We start from the raw sequence: 12773 nt of genomic DNA, 5'->3' as shown, positions 1-12773 counted from the left end.
CTATATTTGATCAAAATTCACTGCCCGAATCTATGCAGGAAGCCCAAATCATTGTTCTCCCCAAACCGGGAAAAGACCCGCATTTCCCTGAATCCTACAGACCTATCTCACTCCTGCAGGTAGATATCAAAATCTTAGCCAAAATTTTAGCCTCTAGGTTAAACACTGCCATCTTAACTTTAATTCACACGGACCAAACAGGCTTTATGCCGGGGAAAAACACAGCTATAAACATTAGGCGACTATATATGAATATTCAAGCCCGACACGATAACTCAGGAACGAGGGTGGTGGTGGCGTTAGATACAGCTAAGGCCTTTGATTCGGTAGAATGGCCATATTTATGGGAATGCCTGCACAGCTATGGATTTAGGGCACGCTTTATAAAATGGGTACAACTCCTATACCAGACACCCAGGGCGAGAATTTTTGTAAATGGCTGGCTCTCGGAGCAGTTTCCATTAGAAAGGGGCAAGGGTGTCCCATCTCTCCCTTATTGTATGTGCTGGCAGCATTGCCATTGCCATCAGAGCACACCCTGATATCCAGAGTCTGTGCCGAGGCACTACAGTCGATAAAATTGGAATGTATGCTGATGACACAATATTATACCTAGCGGACCAGGGACCATCACTCCAAGCAGTATTAAGACTTATTGAACAAATGGGGGGATACTCGGGCCTGCGTATAAATTGGGACAAGTCCCAGATTCTACCAATAGATGTGTTTCCCCCCCTTCACAACCCCCCCCCACTGCCACTCACTAGGGTATCCAAGATTAAATACCTTTGGGTGGAGGTAACCAGGGACCTGGTTGACTATACACCCCTGAATATAGCCCTTTTGTTTGACATATTAAAAAGCAAAACGCAGACATGGTCCAGATTGCCCTTAGGGGTAATGGGTAAACTTAATAAAAATGATCATACTGCCCAAGATCCTATATCTGGTGTGGCACTCCCCCCTTTACATTCTCTTAAAAATCTTTAAGCAGATGGAAGCTATTCTGAATTTGTTTGTCTGGGGAAACAGTAGACACAAACTAGCCTGGCAAACCTTGAAAAACCCGACTGATATGGGGGGCGTTTCCCTCCCGGACCTTCACGATTACTACTTAGCCGCGCAACTTTCCCACATATACCACTTCCACACATCCGAAATGCAAAGTTACAGATCTTTGGTTTGTGACAAACCGGGACACCCGGCGTATACGTCCGTTCAAGCTATACTCCGCGGGAAAAAAGCACCAGGTCCCTCTGCACGGTACAATTCGGGTATGCTGCTACACCACCAAAGGATCTGGGAAATATCTCTTAAAAAGCAAAATGTGGGGAAATTTCATTCCCATACCCCATTGTGGCTTAACAGTCACATGCCAGAACTAGAAACAATTCCTGATTCGATAGTCTGGGCTAGACATGGAATATTGTATCTCCATCAGGTCTTGTCCACCTACGGGCTCAAGCAGTTCCAGACTCTTAAAGAAGAGTTTTCCCTTCCACACCACTTAGCATTTAAATACCTGCAGCTCCGACATGCACTCAGAACCCAGTTGCCGGACATGGATGTAGGGATGGAGCCTCCCCCTGTGCTGAGTATAGTTATGGGAGATGACCCCTCTAAACTTATATCACACCTGTATTGCACAATTAGACAACGGCGTGCAGCAGCAGTTTCACACAAGGCCAAAACAGTATGGGAACAGGACGTAGGACCCATAGCTGACGATGACTGGGACGAGATTTTAGAAGGAACCAAGACAGTGTCTCCCAAACTGTCTGACAGACTGACACAACTGTATATAATACACAAAGCCTACCTGACGCCGTTGAGATTGGCAAAGTTCCAGCACACGCCGGACCCGACGTGTCGCTTGTGCAGTGCTTACTCAGGTTCGTTTTACCATCTTATATGGAGCTGCACGCATGTCCAGATGTTCTGGACACAGGTTGTCCGTTTCCTCCATGATAATATGGGATCCCCTGTGGTGCTGGACCCTAAGTTGTGTATATTGGGGCTATTGCCGGATGTGGACGTAGACAAATATCACACAATATTTATTTTTGAAACATTATTTCTAGCATGTAAAGTGATAGCTCAGAGATGGATGCAGAACATGCCCCCCACACTACAGTTGTGGAAAAAAGCAATCAATGACACCCTGCCTTTCAAGAAATTGATTTATACACACAGGGGATCTACACAAAAATTTTCCAAGATTTGGGACAGGTGGTCGGAGGACGGAGAAACCTGTGTATAATTATTTCATACCCAGTGCAATGTTCTCCCGTATCTGAGAAACACGTGGTGTATGGGATGGATTCAGCTAACACCTGTTTACTGTATCTGTGAATATGGGCATGCGCACCATGTAACGTTCCTGCATATTTAACATTGTTATCATAATATGTAACTGACCTTTTATGGATAAATGTACCAGAATAACTTGTAAAATGTGCTTTGTATAAATAAAGTTGTTTTTTCCAAGTAAAAAAAAAAGAGGGGGCACAACACATCCCCATAGCAACTCCCATTACCTGGATGTAGTGGGAACCCTTGAAGAGGAAAACATTGTGTCTCAAGATGAAGTCCAACATCTCGAGTATAAATTTGTTGAATTTCCACTCTGATGTAGGACACAACTAACAGCAGCCACCCCTAGATCATGGGGTATACTATTATAGAGTGATTTGATGTCTATGGTGACCAAGATCGCCGAATACGGGATCATCAGATCATCCAGTATTTGCAATAAATGAATAGTGTCCTTGGTGTAGGACGCCAACTCCAAGACATGAGGTCTTAGATGCTGGTCAATAATTTGACTGATGCCTTCAGAGATGCTGCCATTGCCAGAAATAATGGGGTGACCTGGGGGGTTGAGAAGGTCTTTGTGCACTTTAGGAAATGCATACATGATGGGGATACGGGGGTATCTGATGCGTACAAATTCCAGCATTTCGCCGGTAATGGCAACTGTCATGTGTGCTTCATCAACCAGGAGATAAAATTCCTGGTTGAACTTGTCTACTAATGAAGCTGATATTTTCCCATAGCATTTTCGATTTGTTGAGAATCTTAAAACACATGTCCTCATATTTGGAATTATCCATTAACACGATGTTGCCCCCTTTGTCTGGCCCCTTGATTGTTATGTCAAGATTGTTCTTTAATGATTTTAATGCAATTTGTTGTTCAAGGCTAAGATTTTTCACTGACCTATCATTGTTCAAGAATTCAATTTCCCTGGTTGTTTGTTTAACAAACAAAGCCAAGGCTGGATTTTGACATAATGGGGGAAATTTGTGTGATTTCCTTTTAAATTGCACTTGTTGTTGTCTGACACTTTGTTCCTCATCTTCACTTTCTTCACTTTCCAAAGCGTGCTCCCATACATAATTCGATAACTCACTTTCCTGTAGGAGCAGATTCAGGTCCCGAAGGGACTTAAAATCCGCTGTCGTGAGATTGGGAGCAACCGCTTCCTCCCGTATAGTTGCTTTCTTGTACATGCTTTTCAAAAGCAATTTTCTGGCGAAGAGAAAAATGTCCTTCACTGTTTCAAAGTTATCCAAGCTCTTATTGGGGCAAAAAGATAGCCCCAAAGAAAGAACTTGTTTTTCTGCCTCACTGAGTGTGTGTGATGACAAATTGATAATATTCAATTTGCCTGTTGAGTGACCTGTATCAATGTGGGTTTGTTCCTTTTGTGCTGTTAGTGCTTGTGTCAGAGTCATTTTGTCTAAAAAATCATCAAGTTGAGTTTGATTTTTGGGGATAGCTCCCAAATCCTTGATGATCTTTGTTGTTTTACCTTTACCTATGTCGTATCCTTTAGTACCTTTATTACTGGTTTGGGGGTGTCTGGAGGAACCCCCAACTTTACCTCCACGTGGTGTGTGCATCTGTGGTGCATCTGTGGTTCGTTTCTTATTGATCTGCTGGAGTTCGCCCTCCATCTCTTGTTGTTTGGCAAAGGGGAGCTTTCTCTTTCTAAGGGTACAATCTGTATGGGAAGAAGCTGAGGAAGAAGTGTTAGACGGTGTGTCAAAACTGTAATCATTTTTATCCTGATTTCTGGAAGATTTTTTGGTTTTATTTTTGAAATTTCTACCTTGGTGCCATCTATAAGCTCGATTCTCAATGAAGGCATTTTTGTCCCTCCAATATTTTTTTTCCTTTTTTTTGAAGGATAGCCCTACTAAATTCCTTTAAATGTTCTCTCAATTTTTCTTCGAGGCCTGTATAGTCCTCGTGTACTTTTAGTGGAATCAATCGACCATAGAGGGCACCAATCTCTATATCCAAGGTATTAAGTTGAAATTTATATTCATCCTGTAATAACAACATCAAATTTCTAGAGCAGTCATTAAGTTTAGTTTCCCAGCATTTCTTTAAATCATTTGAGATGTGGTCCAAAAATAGGGAAAATCTGAATTCTCAATCCAATCGGATTGATATCTTCTTGAATATACCGTCCTAGAGACTGTATATGCCAATGCAGGGTGCATTTTTTCTCCAGTACTTTGGCGAGGCTGTGAAAAAGTGAAGTTAAATCAGTTTTAACTTGTTCCTTGGCTTGATAGTTAGTCTGAATATTGGACATAAGTTCCTCCCAGTTTCCGCCCAAGAGGTCTCCCATCCTGAATGACTGCAGAAGAGGACAAAATGAACACAAATAAGAATATTGACCCAAAGTAAAAAAAATGGACCAATGTAGAAAAAACAGTAAAAGGAGGTTTCCGCTTAAAGGAGGACCATCCCTGGTTGGTCATCCCGCAGTTGGTTGCTACTTCTGGGGTTTTTTTTTTGTTTTTTGTTTTTTTTTTGTCGTGGTTGGGATTTTTTACATAAATACTTTTTATTAAGAAATTTCATTTATTTTCCAAACTCTTAGTCACATTACATAGCCGTATACAAAAGAAAAGAGCGGTTAGCATGAGCAACATAGAAGAAAACATACGGACACAATAACAACAAATGATAATTCCAAAAAAACAAACCCCATTTCCCCTTTTATCAACCTTACCCCCTCCCATCCCTCCCCCATCCCCCCTTCTGGGTTTTTTTAGTTCCGCCCTACGTGACATGCGGCAGCTTTCATTGTTGGCAATGATGCTCCCGCCTTCACGTCTTGGATTATGTTGTTAGATCGGCCCCTGGGAAGGCATGGCTACGTCAGCACGCCGCGCCCTCCTTGGTCTGGCAACCAGTAGCTGGATGGACGTTTTTCCTGCTAATGAATCCCTTGCTGGAGCGGCTCACCAGGGTGATGACGTCATTGCTTGTGCGCTGCGACGCTGTCCCCTGACGCTCCACGAGGCTCATTAGGTTCAATGCTTGGGCTTTATAAGGAGGACGCCGGGAACCCTAGAGCCGTTATTCCTTTTCCATGGCATCTTACCTGGATGTCTAGTTAATCGTCTATCCTATATGAGGAGGAGAGGGTCAACCTATCTATCCCTCTTATTTAATAGCCACCACGATCCCTTGGCTGCTTTAGGTGGGGATCCTTGATTATTCAATCTTTTTTTGGTAAGTACAGCTCTTTTGGATATTTTTGGATGGCTTCTATTTTATTTATGGGGTTTGATGCCTTGGGCTTTGTAGCCTTCTCCTATGGAGGGGTGCTCTGCCCATTGAGCATCTTCACCTCTGTTTACTGTATTCAATGCAGATCGCTGACCATTGGTAAAAAATGTTTTGGTCTTTAAATTATTTATTGACAGATATTAATTTTCCATTTTTAGGCTGCTTCCCCTCTTTTTCCACCTCGGAGGGCTGGGATCACTGTCTCCCTCCCCCTGGGTGGGTTGGACCATCCCTATTGGAGCCACCTTACTTCCAGGTCGTGGTTTGAACCCAACAAGTGTTATTTATGTCAATATAATTTTTACCGTGTCGGCTGTTTTCCGTGGATGACATTTAGCCACTCCTATGCTTATGGCATCTGGGGATCTAGCCTCCTTGGCCCCTCGGTCTTCTGAGGAGTCTATGGAGGTTTGCCCTTTGCTTTGCCTGAGCTTGGAATGTAGGCTTGCTCCTGGAAGATATGCATTCATTATTATCTATTCCATGTTCATGTACACTATAGGCTTCATTTCATACTGTAATCTTTCTTATAGGTCTTCCCCTTTCCCCCTTTTTTGGCCGTTGTTTTTCAAAGATGTGATCATCACTTTTCCTTTACTTGGACGCCTCTCTGGGATTCCCATATCCTGGGGTTCCTTTGCATGTTGAAAGGCCAATGCAAGTCTTGTGGACGATTGATGGTATAGAGCAGTGTTTCTCAACTCCAGCCCTCAAGGCGCCCCAACAGGTCATGTTTTCAGGCTCTCCGTTATTTTACACAGGTGATTTGATCAGTATCACTGCCTTAGTAATTACCACAGCCATTTCATCTGAGGGAAATCCTGAAAACATGACCTGTTGGGGCGCCTTGAGGACTGGAGTTGAGAAACACTGGTATAGAGGAATCTTTGCTCATTGTATTTTTGACATGTAAGTTTCTTGTATATTCTGACAGATGTTTTTCATACACCCTGTCAGTCTCATGTTATGCTGTTATTTTTATATATTCTATGCATTTATACTGTATTTTACATTCCAGAAATGGCAAATTGTCCCTGATGAAGATTATATTTACATATTTCAAAACACGTTGGACTCTCACTCATGGATGATGCTCATTTATGTAGTGGGTTTTCTTTGCCACCACTGTTAATTTTGTATACAATATCTTTGCTATTTATGTGATTGTCTTTGTTAAAAGTCTGGTTTTAAAATCTTTTGTACCAATAAAATTTTATATTTTATCATAATTTTTTTTATCCATTCAATAATTGCCCTTAAAATCCCATTTTTGAGGTTATTTTTTTTCTGCTTTGAAAATGGATGTTCTCCCTAGGTTCGTATACCTCTTGCAAACATCTCTATCTATATCCCTAACTCGTTCTTTAGGAGATTCCATCAGAGTTTTTCCAAATCTATATGGAAGGTGGACCGTCCCAGGATAAGGTATGATACAATGATTCTTCTGAAGGCACAGGAAGGAGCGGGGGTCCCAGATGGCGGCGGTACTCACACGTATCATAGATTGGTTTCATCACCCCTTGTCCAAGCTCTGGGTTCAACTGGAGAGTCATCTAAATGAAATTGATCTCTGCGCCTTGCCGTGGACTAATATGGCTCAACGTAAAGACGCCGCGCTCTCTACTGCTCTTACTCATCAGACACTTCAGGTGTGGGACCGTTTGGTCTCAGCTGGTAAAATATCTAAACCACGGGGCCCTATGACTCCTGTCTTTGGGACCCCGGCTTGCAGTGGGAGGAGATTCGGACCCTGGAATAGGGAGGATCATAGACGCCTAGCTCGGGTCCTCCGTGCGGACCCATCTTTAAGACACACCTTCCCAGACAGCTCTAAGGTACCCAACAATGTGGCTACAGAGAAGCAAAGTTGTGTCCTACATCCTTGGCTTTTCTTCCATATCAGAGATCCTATCTGACCCATCGAATTTCGATGAGCTGCTTTTACAGCCCGACCCACCGATGCATGTGGTATCCCAACTTTACTCCCTATTACTCAACATATCTACCCCTAACCTTCCACCATACACGCAGAAATGGGAAGCAGACCTACAACACTCTATCTCACCTACTGATTGGCAAAAGTGCTTCATCCTGACGCATAAGATTTCTTTAGCAACTAAGACTCAAGAAAAAGGATTTAAACTGTTGACAGATGGTACAGATGCCCTGCGACTATACAACGCTTTAACCCCTCTTTGCAAGATGCCTGCTGGCGATGTTTGTCCTCTAGAGGGACCATGCTCCACATTTGGTAGGCTTGCCCTTCTATACAGAAATTCTGGCAAAAAGTCTTTGACTTATACTGCAGGCTGATAGCGACCTCAATTAAGCCCACACTAGAGGTAGCCCTCTTATCTATGATCCCGGGACCCCTCAAAACGATTAAAAAGGTTATACTGCGTCAGTTTCTTGCAGCAGCTAGGACGGTGATTCCTCATCATTGGAGAACAGCGGACATACCTTCCCTGGGGGATTGGGCTGTTTAAGTAGATCAGATAAGAGACCTGAAACGTCTGTTGGCCCAGGAAACCGGGAAGGAGGAACAGTTCACCATCACTTGGACCTCATGGTCAATGTTTCGTAACTCTGAAGACTTTACTTTATGGGCTGAAGATGATGCTGGAGCGATCTTTTACCTCCCTTTCTATGTAACTTCTCTTTTCTCCCCCTAAATGCTCTCCTTCCCACCTTGAACCAAATACCCAAGCATCTGAACTGAGGTCATATGCTCAGTTTAGTTTTTTGCATGAGTTAGATTTATATCCTAAGACAGTGAGGGATCATACCATCCTGCTTAGAATGGACCACATTATATCAATAGTTCTGCGTAAGATTAAAATGGTATTGTATGTTGGAACCCGACCGCTTGTTATTATTCGTTCTTCTATGAGATATGTTATTATACTGTAAAGCAATACTATTCCATCAGAAATACTAAAGATAAGATACCTTAGATTGCGCATACTTCAGAAAGGTTTACTGCCTTATGTAAGCTACGTGTTTATAATATACTGTTACGTGTTTATTACACCTGTTCTTCTTCCACCTTCCAATAAAATAAGAAAAGAAAGGGGGGTGCTCGTGAGCAGAGCACTAAGATGGCCGCAAGCTAATCTCGCTCCTCCACCACTGACCACATCGGCGCTTCTTCTCGGCTTCAACGGGCTTAACTTCCCCCGCAACCCCCGCGGTTCTGATGGGGCGCAGAACGGGCACAGCACGAAGCTCCACATCAAAGCAAGCCGCACACACAAACTCCGCGGCCTTCCCGCCAGATGTCCCGCCAGAGACACAGGCCTCTGAAATGGAGCCCTCACCCCCGTCACAATCAGGTGAGCTGGATGCATGTTCAGACGCAGAGAGCCTGCATGAAGCCCAGCAGCCTTATCCCACACCAGCACTGAGAGATGCTGACTTGCTGGCTCATTTTAAAACCATGCTCCAGGGTGAGTTGTCTGCTGCCACCTCAAAGCTGGCTACTCACTTAGCAAGAGAGATCCGGGAACTAGGCAGCCACACAAATGCTTTAGAGGACAGGATGGATGCTGCAGTGACTGTGATAGATCACCATGAACAGGACCTGCAGGACCTCCGTAAGGAACTGGATGTAGCCCTCCTGAAATTGGAGGATTACGAGAATAGGTCCCGACGGGGGAATCTCTGCCTGCGAGGCCTCCTGGAGACCATTGATGATCTCACCTCCACTGCCACGGCCCTGTTTCAGGAACTGGTCCCAGCCAACCCCATAGAGCGAATGGAGTTTGACCGCATCCATCAGCTCTGGGGCCAAGGAGAGAAGGGGGTCCCCCTCGGGACATTATTATTAAGTTTACATATTTCCGCACCAAAGAAACTCTCCTTAAGGTAGCACGTGACAAGCCTGATTTGTGCTTCCAAGGACACAGGTACCAACTCTTCACAGACCTGGCACCCACTATGGTGCAGAAGAGGTGACAGTTGAAGCCATACACCTCAGTTCTGATGGTCCCCATATTAAGTATGCTTGGGGCTTCCCCTTTCGCCTCTCATTCACCTACCAGGGGCGGAACCATACTGTTCACATGACCTTCGAGGCACTACGCCTGCTTCCCCCCTCGGATGCCTCCAGCAGCCAGGTGAGGGCCTCGGGCTCCCAGCCTTCCCCCAAGCGTCTGGGTTGTGCATCGGAGTCAGTCAGCAGTCATAAATGGGCTCTCCCTAGCACCCCACCGCCTTCGAGATCCCCTCGCTCTGACCCAGGATGAGGGCTGGAACGGGTGAGCCCACTTGCCTCTCATCTTCTGTGAAGCTGACTTACTGGCTCCCCAGATGTGGTTTCCCCTGTTGGGTGGATGGTTCCTGCTTGACCTACAATCCTACAATGACTATATATTTTTTCCTTTTTTTTTTTGGCGCTAAGGTCCAGCTCAGCAGGTCCACCAATATTTTCATCTGTTGGCCTGTTGCCTGACCAGTGGACTGGCCCTCCCAGGACTAATGTTTTCACTTAGGTCCTCCCTGATGAATCTAGGGTCTTGTTTTGGGACTTAGTGCTATATTTTGCCCTGGCTTCAGACGCCTGGTAGGTCGGATGGAGGCCTGTGTCAAGAACTATGATATGCAATATTTTTTTTTCTTGCATAAATTAATTAGCTGAAAGACCTGCTGTTCTTCCCACTTCCTCTAATTCCCCCCCCTTCCCTTCCCTTCCCTCCCCCCCTAAGCACTAAGCCTATATCAGTGGTCTTCCAGTGGGATTGTTGCCCTGTGCCTCAATGGGCCCGCACCCCCTGTTGGGGACAGTTTAGGCCACGGAAGACTCCATGGCACCCAGGAGTGGGAACCCTGGCTGGGGACCACTGCTAATGGCCTCCCTCGGGCGTTCCTGGTTTAGGGACGCCTGACCGGAGGTGTTGCATTGATTTTATGTTTACTTTAGCATAGTTCCTAAATTTTTAGGTGTGCTTTCGTTCATTTTTATTGTTGTCATTTTGGTTTTCATAGCCCCCTCTCCAGGGGCGGTTATAATTCATACAATCTAAAAGCCATGTGGTTGGTGGTAAAGCCACCCCCCGAGTATCCTATAGTTAGAATGTGATGTCCACCTAGTGTGGCGATTATATGTACTAAATACCATGATTTTCTCTTATCTCTCTTCACTCTCTTTCTCTCCCTTCTCTTCCCCTTTCTTTCTTTCTCCCCTCGGACTCGGACGGCCTCATCAGGAGATCAGATTAGGTATATGGCCTGTGTAATTTTTTATGATTATATGATTTCTGTCTCTCCCCTAGGATGGCTGCAAATGCGTTGAAACTATTCTCACAAAATATCCATGGGTTTAACTCTCCCATCAAACGTTCAAAGGTCTTCCACCACTTAAAATCACAATATATAGATGTAGTCTGTCTGCAGGAAACCAGATTCTCCCAATCCTCATCTCCAAGGTATTTGTCCTCCCATTTTCCAGTCTTTTACACGGCCTCTGCCTCAGAGAAACACAGAGGGGTGCTGATGGTGTTCCGACGTAATCTCCCATTCAATTGCTCTACAGAGATAGCGGACCCTATGGGTAGATATCTGCTCTTGCAAGGCACCCTGTGGGATCAAGAGGTTACCTTGGTGGGTTATTACTCCCCTAATACATTTCAGCAGAGGTTTTTCTCACACTTGCTTCAAGTGGTTACCAAACACCAGAAGGGTCTGCTTAATTATGATGGGAGACTCAAACTCTGTCTTCAATTCTTCTCTAGACAGACGTAGCTCCAAGGAAGTACCTCCATCCCACGATACCTCTCAAGAACAAGCACTGTGCACTCTCTTCCAATCTTATGGCCTGGTGGACGTGTGGCACGAGCAACATCCGTCTTCTCGGGAATTCACCTTCTTCTCCAATCCCCATCAGAGCTTTTGCAGAATAGATCATGTGTTCTTGCAACTTAGCGCTCTGCCATTGGTGCACAAGATTATTATTTCCACCTCCCCGTGGTCTGACCACGATCCCTTGGTTCTTGGAATCACCCTCACTGGACTAACTCGTCCAGCCTATCTCTGGCGGATTAATGAATCCCTCTTAATTACCCAGGATACGTGTATACAGGTGCAAACACACATCCAAACTTACTTTACTGAAAATGTAGGCTCGGTCAAGTCTCCGGTCTCCTTGTGGGAAGCCCACAAGGCGACGGTCAGGGGGCATTTGATTCAGATCGCTTCCCGTAAGAAACGCGCCAGGGAGCAACGGGTACGGGAATTGACTTCTCGGTTAGAGATAGCAGATGCAACCTGGAAGGAACACCCAGCGGTGACAAATAGAAAGGCCCGTGACAATCTGGTCACTGAGCTTGACTTGCTCTCCTTTGCCCAAGCTGAAAAAGCTTTACGCTGGACCAAATATAAATTTTATAGTAGCACAAACAAACCTGGTCCTATGTTGGCCAGGAAACTTAACTCGGTGGGGCGCCCATGTAAGCCAATTCGGCTGCAGGTAAGGGGAGGTGGACTCACCGCGAACCCGTCCAAGATAGTCTCTGGTTTTGCTTCCTTCCTGTCAGCTCTATACAGCAGGCCCGCTGCTTTTGACCTGGACAAGGCTGAGCGCTTTTTTCAAACGTTTAGTCTTTCTTCGCTGTCCTCGATGGCCCAAGACACCCTGAATGCACCTATCTCTGAACAGGAGGTCGCTTAAGCTCTCAAATCTCTTAAGCCATCCAAGGCCCCGGGCCCAGATGGTTTCACCGGCCTGTATTACAAAACATTTGCACCCTTACTCACACCCTACCTGACTTCTTATTTCAACTCTTGGCGTGATGGCGCACGACCCTCACCAGACTCACTTAAGGCTCACATTTCTATGATCCCAAGTCAACTGAGGAGACCACTGATCCGCAATCTTTTCGTCCTATTTCTCTGTTGAATGTTGATCTGAAGGTTTTGGGGAAAATTCTAAGCACTCGGGTCAACAAATACCTTCAGGTCCTCATTCACAGGGACCAGGTGGGTTTTGTGCCTGGTCGTCAAGCAGGGGATAATGTCCGCAAAGTAATCCACCTTCTCCATATCCTTCGAAAATCCCAGGCTTTTTGCTCTCTCTGGATATTTACAAAGCGTTTGATTTGCTTTCCTGGGACTACCTCCAATTTGTTTTGACCCGGTGGGGATTTGGGACACACTTCCTATTGTGGATTCATGGTGACGTCAGCATC

The sequence above is a fragment of the Aquarana catesbeiana genome, linkage group LG02, assembly GCF_042186555.1.
Source record: "Aquarana catesbeiana isolate 2022-GZ linkage group LG02, ASM4218655v1, whole genome shotgun sequence".
Classification (NCBI taxonomy): Eukaryota; Metazoa; Chordata; class Amphibia; order Anura; family Ranidae; genus Aquarana; species Aquarana catesbeiana.
The sequence above is the reverse complement of the archived record's forward strand: the minus strand, read 5'-3'. Positions refer to the sequence as shown.